This window comes from Ailuropoda melanoleuca, chromosome 9 (assembly GCF_002007445.2).
Source record: "Ailuropoda melanoleuca isolate Jingjing chromosome 9, ASM200744v2, whole genome shotgun sequence".
Classification (NCBI taxonomy): Eukaryota; Metazoa; Chordata; class Mammalia; order Carnivora; family Ursidae; genus Ailuropoda; species Ailuropoda melanoleuca.
The window spans coordinates 89,179,450-89,193,200 of NC_048226.1; the positions used below are offsets into that span (position 1 = coordinate 89,179,450).

Sequence of the window (13,751 nt, forward strand, 5' to 3'; positions counted from 1 at the left end):
CTCTCACTTCAGGCTGTGTGTCTTCCCTTTCTGCCTGGAGCTCCTTCAGTGGTGCCCGGGGTGGGGGGGGAGGGAGGCACGTGGGGAGAGGGCCGCCAGGACCCTTGCTCCTCGGCCTCAGGGAGTCAGGGCCATGCCGACACCTCGGTGGCCCTGCTTGCCCACATCTTGGCACCTCACCCCAGGTGGCTGGAGGCAGCCCGTTGGGAGTCGTTAGGTTTTTCACAATGAGTTTCCTGAAAGTCACCCCGACTCGGGGCCGGGGATAGCTGGGTGCAGGCCAAGGGGGGAAGCATAGAAAGAGAAAGGCACTTCCTGTTAGAAAGCGGAGGCCTGGGAGGTGGGGCTGGCGCACCCAGGCCCAGAGCCAAAGGCACTGTCGGGGGCCTCCGCAGACCCTGGGGACCCTCACAGTCCTGCAGACAGAGGCTGGCCTGATCTCCCGTGGTCAGGTCTGGCAGGGTCTGCCCACGCTGGCTTGCACACCTCACTCCTGTCCCTCGCCTGGCCCTGTCTGGGTTGGGATACTGCCCTCTGTCCAACATGTTGGAGGTGACTGCTTCTCTCAGCTCCCCCTTTTGCCCTTAAGACCCTGGAGTGGTTGCTTTCAAATCTGCTTAGGAGAAAAAGGAAGGAAGCAGGGGACTTCCTTCTCGCAGAGGCCGCCACCCAGGGAGGCCAAGCCACAGGAGGCGGCTCCTTCTAGCTCCCCTGTAGCTCCAGGAATGAGGGGCCTACGCACGAGCCCTCCCCTGCCCCGGCCCCCATCGCACAGAGCATTCTGCTGTCCTGGGACATCCGTGGTCTCCTTTCTCAGTGGGGAGGGGGGATATTAGACATACTTAGTAACCAGCTTGCCATGGCTACTGCCCATCATGATGGGCACACAGCAGCCATAACTCCTCCCCCAGGTGGCCAGACTGAGTGACTAGGGCCTGCTTTCTGTCTCTTCCCTCAGGCCCCAAATCTTACGCACTCATCCCTCTTTTGCAGCTGCCTGCCAGCTCTGGGATCTTTATTCAGCCCCCGAGCCTTAATTTCTGAACCTGTCCAGAGGAGATCGAAATCCAGCATCCACTTTTCAGGGTTGATGTGGGGATTCCGTGACACCAAAAGCTGCTCTCACCGTGGCTGGCCCGTCACAGGCTCATGGGTCCTGTGACCACACGTCCTCGTTCGCCTGGGACAATCTGGTGTTGGCCTGCTTTCCCGGTGTAATTATTATTATTATTTTTAAAGATTTTATTTATTTATTTGACAGAGAGAGACAGCCAGCGAGAGAGGGAACACAGGCAGGGGGAGTGGGAAAGGAAGAAGCAGGCTCCCAGTGGAGGAGCCTGACGTGGGCTCGATCCCAGGACTCCGGGATCACGCCCTGAGCCCAAGGCAGACGCTTAATGACTGAGCCACCCAGGCGCCCCTCCCGGTGTAATTATTAATAGCATCCCCTTTCGCTCTCGAAATTGTCTTGGTTTGGACACTCAATGACACAGTCGCTGTCCGTTCTGTTCCCCATCTTTGTTGCTGGAGTCTCTTTTCTGTTGGCCAATGGCCGCCTGTGGAGAGGAAAAACAGTGGGTCTGTTCTGAGTTCTTGCCCCAGCTCTGCCCCCAAGCACAGTGTGGCCTTGGACAAGTTGCCTCCCTGAGCTTCTGCTTCCCCAGTGGTGGGGAAAATGTCACCCACCAGCCTGCAGGGCAGGGCCCTGTGTTCTGGGCTGCACCCCCAAGGCCTGGCACATGCCTGGAGCGGAGCTGGGAGGATGCCTGAGTGAAGCCGCTTTAGCTGTGACCGGAGAGGCCGCTCCTGCCCCTGCTTTGCACTCACGGGGATTCCTGGTCCCTGAGTCAGGGCCAGCGTGTCCCTGTGATCGTGCGCACCTGAGCCACCCCAAGCCAGGCGAGGCAGGAGAGGAGGCCCGAGGCACAGGCCCCGGCTTGATTCCAGTTGCTCCGGACTGTCTCCCGGCCTTCTCCGAGCGTTCTCGTTTCTTCAGCCTCAGGCTGAGAGATTGGGCAAGACGGTCTCACGCGGCTGCTGAGCGGAGCTGTGTTTCTAGCTTCAGGGGCCATACGTTATAATGAGCCTACCAACACCAAGACCTGGGTTTGGATCCTGACTCTGTCTCTCGGTGACCGTGGGACCTCAGGCAAGTACCTTAACCTCCCTGGCCTCCGTTTTCTCAAATGAACGAGAGGCACTTAATAAACCTCTGTCCCACCTGCCAGGCTCTGCTGGTGACAGAAACGCTGCTCTCCTCTATCCCCCTCTGCCTGATGTCTCCCCCTGCGGGGAAGGCAGGACCAGTGTCCTCGGGAGGCTGATGGGAACCAGGTCACCCAACACCACTCCGTATCTGAGTCCACAGAGGTGTGGCCTGTGGCCTAATGAAGATGTCATATGCAATTTTCCCAAGAGGAGAAGTTTCAACAAACCACTGTCCCCGAAAGCGGCAAAGGAGGACAGGAAATTGGGTGAGTCCCGCTCCTCAGACTCCTTATTCCAGAACACACGTTTCTTGAGCACCTACTAGGTGCCCCAGTGGCTCTCGCATGGCTCCATTTCATCCTTATCACGACTCTGAGAAGTGGGCCATATTACTCTTTCAGGAGGCATGCAGAGGGGTGCGCCCACACATATTCTCTGCTGAGGGGAGACTGGCACCTTCCCCATTGGGGGTGTGCAGTTCATTCCCCCCTCCCCCCACAGGTGCTGGCTGCTTGGGACTGCCGCTCTTTCCCTCCTCCCCATGACCTGAGACTTGCCTCCCACCTACTTCTCAGGGATGCTTTGAAGACGGACGAGAGTGTGTTTTCCCAAAGCTCCCAAGGCCTCCTGGGGCCTTACCAGGCCAGTGTATTATTAGCTACGGCACAATGACAGCCACACACCGGCCTTAATGAATGCTCTCTAAACATCCTGTCACTGAGGCCAGAGGCAGGCATCATTAGCTCCATTTTAGAGATGAGAAAGCTGAGGCCAGAATCATCATTTGTGACCTGCCCACAGTGTCACTATGAGTCAGTGGAGGCCTAATGCAGCCTTTCTCTCTGTTTGTTCTCCTTCCTTCCTGAGAAAAGGAGGGTGAGAAAGAATTGGCATCCATGGGAACCTATGGGCTTTCCTAAGACAGGGAAGGACAGCCAGACTCAGTGGCCCCAGCCTGGCAGAGCTGGGCCTAGCTGGAGTGGAGACTAATAAGGAGGGGGAGTCCAGAGCCCCCTCCCTCCCTGGACAGTAGCCCCTCACAGTGCTGGAACAGCATCCCCCAACCTTCTCCAGCTGTTATTTTGAGACTCAGACCATGGACAAGGTGGGGCTGTGTGTGTGTGTGTGTGTGTGTCCCGGTTCTTCTAGCCTGAAAGGGAACAAACTGATAGGGAGGAGGGAGGTGGCAAGGAGGGCAAAGGACTCACATTTGTTTAATGCCTTTCATGTTCCCTGTACTTTACGTGCAGTTTGCCATCTCGTTCCCATTCTACCGATGAGGCAACTGAGGCCCAGGGGCGTAAGCAATTCATATCAATTGCACAACAGGTGAGAGGCAAAGTTGAGATTCCAACCCAGACTTCTCTGGCTGGGAAGCTGTTGTTTTGGAAGCAGCCCACCCTGTCCCTTTGGAATTTCTCCGGGAGAGGTGTGGCCTACACAGTGTGAGTGATATGCCATCTGCGCGTCATCCAGGCCTGCATCCGGTGGGACTCTGCGCTTGGTTTAATTGGCTCTGCTGTTACTATCTGGAAATTCTTACTAATTTTTGAACAGGGGGCCCTGCATTTTCATTTTGCACTGGGCCCTGCAAATTCTGTGGCTAGTCCTGGGTCTATGCACCAAAGGCTGTAGGACCAGATGCTTCTAACTTGCCAAGGGCCAATCACCCGAGGCCAGTGTCCCCATCTGCACCACAAGGAGTCTGGGGGAAAGGGCCAGGTCGGGCTAGCATCATGGTCATGGGGCCTGGGCTACAAGGGCCTGGTGAGGACCTCTTGTGGGAAGAAGGGCCCTGATGAAGAGAGATCCTGGGGTTCATCTTGGGAAGACCTGGTACCTTGTTGAGCTTTAGAGTGACAAGTGCTGGAGAGCAAAGAAAGGGGGACTCATGAGTCCTCTGGGCTGCGGCAGGCTGGTGGAGGGCCCTAGTCCAGCTCCTAGTTTAGGGATTTGCTGAGAAACTGTTGACCTATATAATTCTGACTCACCTTTTTCTTTCAAATAAACACACTTGGACTACTTTCAAAGCGGTCACCAGAAGAGACTGCGGCTGAAGATGTCACTGTAGGGGGTGCTTTGGTGCCGTGAGCTGCACTTGTGGGGCGTGGAGGGTTCTGGGTGAGTTCTGACACTCGCTCACAGCTTCCTACCTCAGGCACCAGACACGCGACTCTGATTTTCTGCCTCAGGTCCAGGTGTGAGAGCCCAGTCAGCTTTGTTCAAGGGTAGCCTGGAAGTCCGGGGTCCGGGAAGAATCTAGCTCCTGGGCCTACAAGGGCAATTTTAAGAGCACACGATTATATTGACTTTTCCTCCTTCTCTGACTTAAGCTCCCCCTGCTTCTCATTGCTGCTTCTTGGGGTCATCCCCTAAATAATCTGTGTGAACCCTAATCCTTGCCTTAGGCTTTTTTTTTTTTTGGAGGACACAAATAGTTGAGTCACTTACAGCCTTGGTATTCTCTCTTCTGGACTGACCTTTGGAAGCTGACGCCTGATCTGTTGTATCTCTTTGAGTGTGGCAAACCTTTCATCTTCCAGGAGTGGGGAGATTTCTGGCAACAGCCAAACATGATCCAAAGTGAAGGTTGGGACTGAGGAAGGTGACCAATCACACTTGGTGTGGAATGGCAGCTAGAGCGGAGGCCAGAGTGGAAGACTGGCCTTTGCCAAGACGTGGCTTCAAGTCTGACTTGGGTTGTGTCCTTCGCTGTGCGATTTTAGACCAGAGACTTGGCTTTTCTGGGCTTCACGGGTGTCGTCTGTAAAATGCAGGGCAGGAACACCCAGCTCCCGGGTTTGCTGGGAGGATCGAGCATATTTGGGAAATCATTTCATGGTCACTAAGCAGCTAGCCACGCAAGGGTTCTGAGTGGTTGAAAACAAAATGGTGACAGTAAAGACTTTGGGGCCGGTAAACTGTGAAGGCCAGTATGCCAGCGGGGTCTGGACACATTTGATCAGTGCGAGCATCGTTAGAAGGGCCCCCCAAGAGGCTTCTGGCAGAGACAACTGTTTTCTGGTTGTGGTCACCCTGGTGTGCTGGTTACGAAGCAGACCTTGGTCCTCCATGGACATGCCTTGGAGACACAGAGAAATGGTCTCGGTTTGAGCTTGTTTTGTGGGCATTCATGAGGGCTTGGCAGACAGCTGGTGCAGTGGCCTGGTGGATGTGGGCTGGGGGCATTGGTGTCAGTGTGCACCCTGTGCTGGGGCCCTCCATCCATCCGACAAATATAGTTATTGAGCAATTGCTGTGTTCTGGTCACTGTGCGAGTACGAGGGGTACAGCAGACAGCCCTGGCCCTTTTGGGAACACATTCTAATGGGAGAAAAGCTGATAAACAAATACAGACATGAGATCAGGTTAAGTGAGGGGAGGGGGTGGAGGGGCACAGAGGGCTGCCGACTTAGAATCATGAAGGATTTGGGGGTAAAGGCAGGGCCGATGGGCAGTGCAAAGGCCCTGACGTGGGAAAGAGAACAGAGAAGAGGCAAAGTCACAGAATGCAGAGAGGTGAGGAGGCAGTGGGGAGGCCAGCTCATGCTGGACTTTGTAGGCCAAGGTAACGTTCAAGTCCAATCTTTGCCACTAGCTGTTGTGTGACCTTGGCTATGTCCCTTTGGCTCTCTGGGCCTTGCTGTCTCAAATGGCAAGTGAGGGCTTGGCAAGTAGTTCCCAACTCTAACATAACTGCTTTTAGAACCCACCGATGCCTGGGCCCACCCCAGCCAGTTGAGTCAGAATCTCTGGAGATGGGTCCGAGCACCCGTGTTTATCACACCCTTCCTTCTGGCCCGCCAGGTGACTGTGGGCAGCCAGAACCAGAAAACACCAGATGGGTCTTGGGGGCCAGTAGCAGGAGCTCCTGATGGGCACATCTCCATCCCTCTGTCTATGCTGCTGTTTCTGCTAAGCTCAGACCAGCTTCGGCCCAGGCCAGCAGCCTGCCTCATTGCCAAACATCCAGATCTGCAGAGAGAGCGGGCTGGCCCCGCCCGGACCCTTCTTCCTGTGCCCAGACCCCAGGGCCAGAGGGCACATGGCCGCGGCCATCGTGGGCCCGGGGAGATTTTGTTTACGGTGCACATTTCACTTCTACAGCAGCCGCGCAGCTGCGATCTTGCCTCAGAGCAGTTGCCAACATCGGGGGGCGGCCTTCACCCCGCCTGCTAATTTCCCAAGTTCCTCTTTTGGGCATGTGCCTGTCCCTCCGCGTTCCCGTGGCTGCGTGGAAGTGGACCGAGGCCCAGAGGGTGACTAAGAGGGGAAGCCCCTGCGCCGCGAGGCTCCCAGCGGCTCCGGGATTGTGTAAGGCTTCTTTCTGAGACGGTTGCAGACGATGTGATGAATCATAGCAAACACACATGGCTCCAGCGGGGGACAGTCCTTCCTCATGCTGCTGTGGAAAGAGGAGCTTCTGAAAATGAATCAGCAGCAGCCGAACCCCGGGTCCGTGGGTGGAGGACGAGGGTGCGAATTACACATTTCCAAAGTATTGGGGTGTGGCCTCCGGAGCCTGGGCGCGGGGGCTGCGGGGACTCCGGTCTTTGGCTTCCTCAGTGACTCAAAGGGCCTCCCTCACCCACTCGAGCCCAGCACCTGGAACCTAGTGACACTCCATCATGGAACAGAGTCCCGTGCCCCAGCCAGGGCCTTGAAGACTGAGGAAGGTCCGAGGAAGGGCGGCCTGGTGTAGCTGCTTGATGGCCACACACGGGCTCTGAATCCAGAAGTCCCCAGACACCTGCCCTTGACTGGGTGGCCCCAGCGAGAAATTCCTGACCATGGGGAGAAGGCCCGAAGCACTGCTCTTAAGGGAGATGGAAAGGCCTTTCCTGCTCCCCAAGCTCGCCGGCGTGTGAGCTGAAGGGCAGAGCTGCGTGGTGGTTGGGAGCCCCCCTGACTTTGGAATTAGACAATTCTGGGTTTGAGGTGGAAATCCAATATGGCCCTGTGGAGCAAATGGTGGGACATAGCGGAGCTGCAACGTTCTCAGTTGTAAACTCAGGAAATGATATCTGCCTGGTGAGACTGTTATTAAGAACACAAGGGATTGCACGAGGCAGCAGGAACCCAGATTGCATGCTGAGAACCCAGATTCTATAGCCAGAGGTTTAAATCCTCGCTCGGCTACTCTTTAGCTGTGTGTCTTTAGGCCGGTTCCTTAACTATTCTGTGCCCCAGTTTCCTCGTCTTTAAATGGGGATGATATAATTGCGCCTACCTCATAGAGTGGATAAATAAGCTAATATGTATAAAATTGAAAGAAGGAGGCTTGGTACATAATGAGTTCTCAGTGAGTGCTGGCTACTGTTACATAAACTGAGTATCATTGCAAGTTATCATGCATAGATTAATGACAGCCAGATCTTGAGAAGGAATAGTTGTCATCATTATCATCGTTACTGTTTTTTTCCTGGAGAGCTGGAGTGGATTTGGATAAAAGCTGGGGCCGGAATTGGCATTGGAGAGAGGAAAATCTGAAGTCAGAAACAAACAATCCTAAAATGTGTATGAAACTGCAAAAGACCCCGAAGAGCCAGAGCCATCTTGAGAAAGAACAACAAAGCTGGAGGCATCATGCTCCCTGATTTCAAACCATACTACCAAGGCATAGTAATGAAAACAGCATGGTATTGGCATAAAAACAAAAACACCGATCAATGACACCGAACAGAGAGCCCAGAATAAACCCACACATATATGGTCAATTAATTTACTACAAATGAGCCAAGAATACACAACGGGGAAAGGAGAGTCTCTTCAATACGCGGTGTTGGGAAAACTGGACAGTCACATGCAAAAGAATGAAGCTGGACCACTATATTACACCATACAGAAAAAATTAACTCAGCATGGATCAGGGGCGCCTGGGTGACTCAGTCAGTTAAGCGTCTGCCTTCGGTTCAGGTCATGATCTTGGGGTCCTGGGATCCAGCCCTGAGTTGGGCTCCCTGCTCAGCAGGGAGTCTGCTTCTCCCCCTTCCCCTGCTCCCTAACCCACCGTGTTCTCTCCCTTTCTCTCTCAAGTAAATAAATAAAACCTTTCAAAAAATGATCGAAAACTTGAATATGAGATCTGAAACCATAAAACCCCTAGAAGAAAACAGGTGGTTGTTGACATCAGTCTTGGTGATGATTTTTTGAATCTGACCCCAAAAGCAAAAGCAATTAAAGCAAAAATAACCAAGTGGGATTACATCAATCTAAAAAGCTCCTGCACAGCAAAGGAGACCCTCAACAAAACATGAAAGTAACTTGCGCAATGGGAAAAATATTTGCAAATCATGGATCTGGTAAGGGGCTAATATCCAAAATATGCAAAGAATTCATACAACTCAATAGCAGAAAAACAAAACAACAAAAACCACAAAACCCCCCAAAACACACCAAAACATTTAAAAAGCCCAAACCAAAAAACCCCACCCCAAACAATATGATTAAAAAACGGGCAGAGGATCTGAATAGACATTTTCCCAAAGACACGCAGATGGCCAACAGACACATGGAAAGATGCTCAGCATCACTCATCATCAGGGAAATGCAAATCAAAACCACAATGAGCTCTCACCTCACACCTGTTAGGAGGGCTAGTATCAAAAATAACAAGTGTTGTCAAGGGTGTGGGAAAGGGAGGCCTTGAGGCCCACTGTTGGTGGGAATGTAAATTGAAGCAGCCACTATGGAAAACAGTATGGAGTTTCCTCAAAGAATTAAAAATAGAACTGCCATATGATCCAGCAATTCCACTTTTGGGTATTCATCTGAAGGAAATGAACACACTCATTTGAAAAGACATACGCACCCGCATGTTCATTGCTGCATTATTTACACGAGGCAGGAAATGGGAACAACCGAAGTGTCCATTGATGGATGAATAGAAAAGAAATTATATAATGCAATATTATTCAGCCAAAGAAGAAAGTCTTGCCATTTACTATAACCTAGATGACGCTTGAGGGCATTGTGCTAAGTGAAATGAGTCAGACAGAAAGAGACAAATGCTGTGTGCTCTCTCTTAAATGTGGAATCTTTAAAAAACAAAACACAAACCCTCCCCCTCCTCAAACCCAAGCTTATAGATACAGAAAATGGATTCGTGGTTGCAAGAGGCACAGGGTGGGAGGCGGGGGAAATGGGTAAACCTTTTTTGTGTTTCTTTTTTCGTGTAAATAAATTGAATAAAAATTTAAAAAAAAATCTGAAGTCAGGAAGACAGTGGAAGTCAGACTTTGGGCCTTCTTTATAATTCTGCTTGGTTTGGTCCAAAGCAGAAGGAGACTTTGCAATTAGCTGGGCAATGGGAGGAAGATAAGGGGGAGAGCCTGCCTTGGAGGAGACTGGAGTTCCAGGGTGACCCCGTTTATCTTCCTGCAAAGATGGAATGCCTTTGCAGATGGCCCAATCCGTATAGTGCAGAGAAGACCCCTGGAGATACCCCAGCACACCGCCCAGCCCCACAGAAGAATCAGGCTGCTCTGGTAGAGATGAGAGTTTCCACTGACACATTTGTCAGAACAACATGCTCTATTGGGCAGTAGCTGAAAATTCGAGAGATTTTCTGTGGCTACTGCTGCTGGCGAACATGTTCCCTTACCAACGTGCTGTTGGTAGGGTTCAAGGTTCTAGCTGGTAGCTCTTCTGTGCATAAGCCTTACAGCTGGCTTGAGGTTAACCTAATTTCTGTAACCAGAATGTCCTAATAGAGTGGTTCTCACCCTTGGCTGCAAATTTGGATCACATGGAGAGCTGTAAGAAATAATGGTGCTTGGGCCCCACCCCAGACTAATTGAATCTGAATGGGTTGATCCAGGCATTGTATGATTTAAAAGCTCCCCAGATGGTTCCCGTGTGCATCGAGGATTGAAAAGCCATGGCTCCACTCTGTCCTGCTGTTCTGAATTTAGTTTTGTTCTGCTCTCTTTCATCCTGAGCTACCTGCCCCTCCCTACGCCATTCTACCCTGGCTTGCTCCATTCCATTTTCACCCTTTTGTGTTCTACTCCCCTCCACTGTGTTCTTCTGTGATCCATTCTATTTGTATGCGTTCCAACAGGATTGATTTGTTGAATGATTCAGTCATTCAAATAGTATTTATTAAACGCCTGCTGTATACCAGATATCGATCTAGGAAGGGCAGGCAACAGCAGGGAGCAGGCAGAGACAAAGTTCCTGCTCTCACGGAATTAGAAGAGGAAGATAGAAATAAGCCAATATATAGAGAATGTTTACAAATGGAGATTAGAAAATTAAGTCAGGCAAAGAGGTGTGAGAGTGATGGGTGGTCAGAGGAGGTGACATTTGAGCAGAGACCTGAATGAAGTGAAGGAGGTGCTGTAAGGTTATGTGGGGGTAGAACATTCCAGAAAAAGAAACGAAATTATGAAGGCTTGAGCAGGGAGCATGCTGAGCACATTTTGTTCCAGTTTATTCCACTCCACACATTATATCTCATCCTTTTATTGATCATCCACCCACCCCAATCCCTTACAGCTCTGCTATTTTATTATGTTCACTCCTAACTAGTTTCTTTTGACTTGGCTTAACCAACTAGGTTACTATTCTAATATGAGATAACAGGTGGAGACACAATAAATGCTAATCCAGAGGTCAGCTGATAAAGACAGGGCTGTCTCATTGGGCTCAGCTCATATCTGGATAGCCGTTCTGCCCGACAGCCACCTGTTAAAACCAAGAACGGTTTTAGAGAGAAAACAGGAATTGGTCGCCTCACATATATTTCCCCACTGTAGCCCTGCCAATCTCATGGATTTTTTAATTTGATTATGTACTCCAAATATAGGGCCTCAGTAGACATTAGAAACCCATCCGGATTCAAAATATATTCTCTTATCTCTTACCCGCCGGAGTATCTGAAATTGCCTTCTTTGGGTCACTCAGTTAGAGGCCTTCTCGAGATGAGCATGTTCAATGGGGATCTTGCCCAATACCCTTCATTTGAGAGGCTAGAGGAAGTGACTTTTCTCAGTTTTTTTTTTTTTTATCAGGATCTCTTGGAATCATACATAGGCTGGGATCTTGAGCGAATAGGACGGGGGACAGGTGTCTTAGTCTGCCCAGGCTTCTATAACTAAATGCCACAGATGGGGGCGACTTAAACAACGGAGACTCATTTCTCACAGTTCTGGAGGCTCAAAGTCCAAGGTCAAGGCTCTGGCAGATTTGGTGTCTGGCCAGTGCTCTCTTCCCAGCTTGAAGAGGGCTGTCTTCTTGCTGTGTCCTCACTTGGTGGAGAGGGAAAGAGCTCTGGTCTCTCTAACTCTTCTTATAAGGACCCTAATCCCATCATGGGGGTCCCACCTTCATGAAACTCATCTAAATCTAATCACCTTCCAAAGGACCCACATACTGATACCATCACACTGGGGATTAGGACTTCAACATAGGAATGTTGGGAAGGGAGAAACATTCAGTCCATAACATAGGCAAGGTTTGATTGAGAAGAGGGGAACTAATAGGAAAAGATTGGGTAAAGTAGGGGGCATCAGGATACGTGTGCCTATCCCAGGATAGTAAAAAGGGCACTGAGGCCATAGAGGTGGAGTGGACAAGGAAGGCCAAGGCCACACATGACCTCATCGGTGTTCTGTGCCAGACTGGCACCTTGTGTGGCAATTTTAAGACCTGTCTGCAAATTCATTGACACATCTGCCATTGAGAGGTGAGGTCTATATCCCTTCCTCATAAATCTGAGCTGGCCTTAGTGTCTCTCTTGTAAGCCATAAACTGTGGTAGAGGTTTTGCTGCATGACTTTCATAAACTAGGTCGTAAAAGCCTGTGGAACTTCTGTATGGTCCTCTGGGGTCACTCGCTCTAGAGGAAGCTCACCGGCATGCAATAAGTCCATCTACCCTGACATCACCACACTGAAGAGGCACATCTGAGCACCTAACCAAAAACTGGCTTCCACCGCCAAACCATCTGGGACTGGGATTGGATGGGATTGAATAACCTCAGGGGTCCAGCCCAACCGAGCCTTCAGACGAGTGCAGCCCAAATTGGCATAGACTCCAATCTCATGAGAGGACTCCGTAAGGACTGCCCAATTGAGCCCTTTCTGAATTCTTATTCACAGAATCATTAGCAACATAAAATGGTGATTGTTTCACACTACTAAGTATTGGGTAATTTATTTCATAGCAGTAATAACCAGAACACCTTGTACCCAGCCAGTTCTTTGTGGCCTATGCTTATGGGCCAAACATCCAGGAAGATGACAACAGCAACACACAGTGGGCTGCCCTGGGGTAGTTGGAAGGGAGAGAGGAAGAAAAAGGGCTTCTAGAGCAAAGAGCTTATAGACTTGGAAATGATTTTAGAGAGTATCTTGCCCAATACCCTTTATTTGAGAGGCTAGGGGAAGTGACTTTTCCCAGGATCATATGCCAGCGACCCAGGGTTGGGAAACAAGTTCCCACACCTAGACTCCTGTTTTCCTTCTTCAGTTTTTTCTCAGCCAATACAGGGCTATGGGGAGAGGGGTGGTAGGGAGGTTGGTTCTGGTTCCCTGGGTGGGTTCAGATTTCATTCATTCAACACCATCCTTGACCTCCCTGGAAGTGACTCCTCATGGAATTCCTTACCTAGAATGTCCTCCCTCTGTCCTTCTGTGTGCATCTGGATCCTCCCCTGAGCATCTTTTTTTTTTTTTTGGATGCATTCACTGATTTCATACATAAATATTTATAAGGCGCTTCTTATATGCCAAGAGCTGCACTAGGATCTGAGGCTCCCTTGTTGAGCGAGGTAAACACAGACCCTGCCACTCCAATCGCCCCATTTGGAAGAAACAACTCTTACCTTGAACTCCAGGCCTGTTGCCTTTACTCTGCATAAGATGCCACCCCTTTGTGTAATAATGGGGTTTGTGACTCATCTCTGGAATCTAAGGTCCTCCAGGGCAGGATTAGTGTCCGATTTGCTTTGCGGCTGTCTCTTCTAAAGCATGTGGCTAAAGCACCTGACCCAGCTGCCTTTGTGAGGTCGTGAGTCCCCTGCGGCTTTCAGATTGGGGGTGGGAGGACTAAGGTGTTGGAGGATTAGACAAGACATCCTCACTCCCCCAACGGAGAGTGTCAGTTCCTCTTGTGACATCATAATGACACCTGACATTTACTGGGTGCTCACGATGGCACGGTATGCTGCTTTGGCTTTACACATATACAGTCCTTATAGTCACCTTCTCTGGAGTGAGTATTGAAATCTCCAGGTTACCGGCTGGGAAGCAGAGGCTGAAAAATATGCTCGATGGTGCTCAGCTTGGAAGTAGCCGCTAATGAATTCAAACACAGGTTGATTTCTATGCCTGTATTTTTCAAACTGGAGATTGTTAATTATTAGTGGGTCATGAAATCAATTTGGTGGATCGTGATTAGCATTTAAAAAGGAAATAGAAGAGAAAACATGGGTATCTTGTTTGTAGTATGCTTTGGATTAATTTCTGAAAATATTTTGTTTCAGATACACACATACACACTGGATACCTCTGTGTGTGTGTGTGTGCGCGCGTGTGTGT

General features: G+C 50.4%; 1 long non-coding RNA gene across 1 annotated transcript; it reads right to left on the minus strand.

Moving 5' to 3' along the window:
• Positions 1-1,324: 1,324 nt before the first annotated feature.
• Positions 1,325-13,229, minus strand: LOC109489864. Its single transcript, XR_002143011.2, has 3 exons — positions 13,037-13,229; positions 4,200-4,480; positions 1,325-1,556 (listed from the first exon to the last, which is right to left on the minus strand). It is a non-coding gene; the product is annotated as an uncharacterized LOC109489864 (long non-coding RNA).
• Positions 13,230-13,751: the final 522 nt, after the last annotated feature.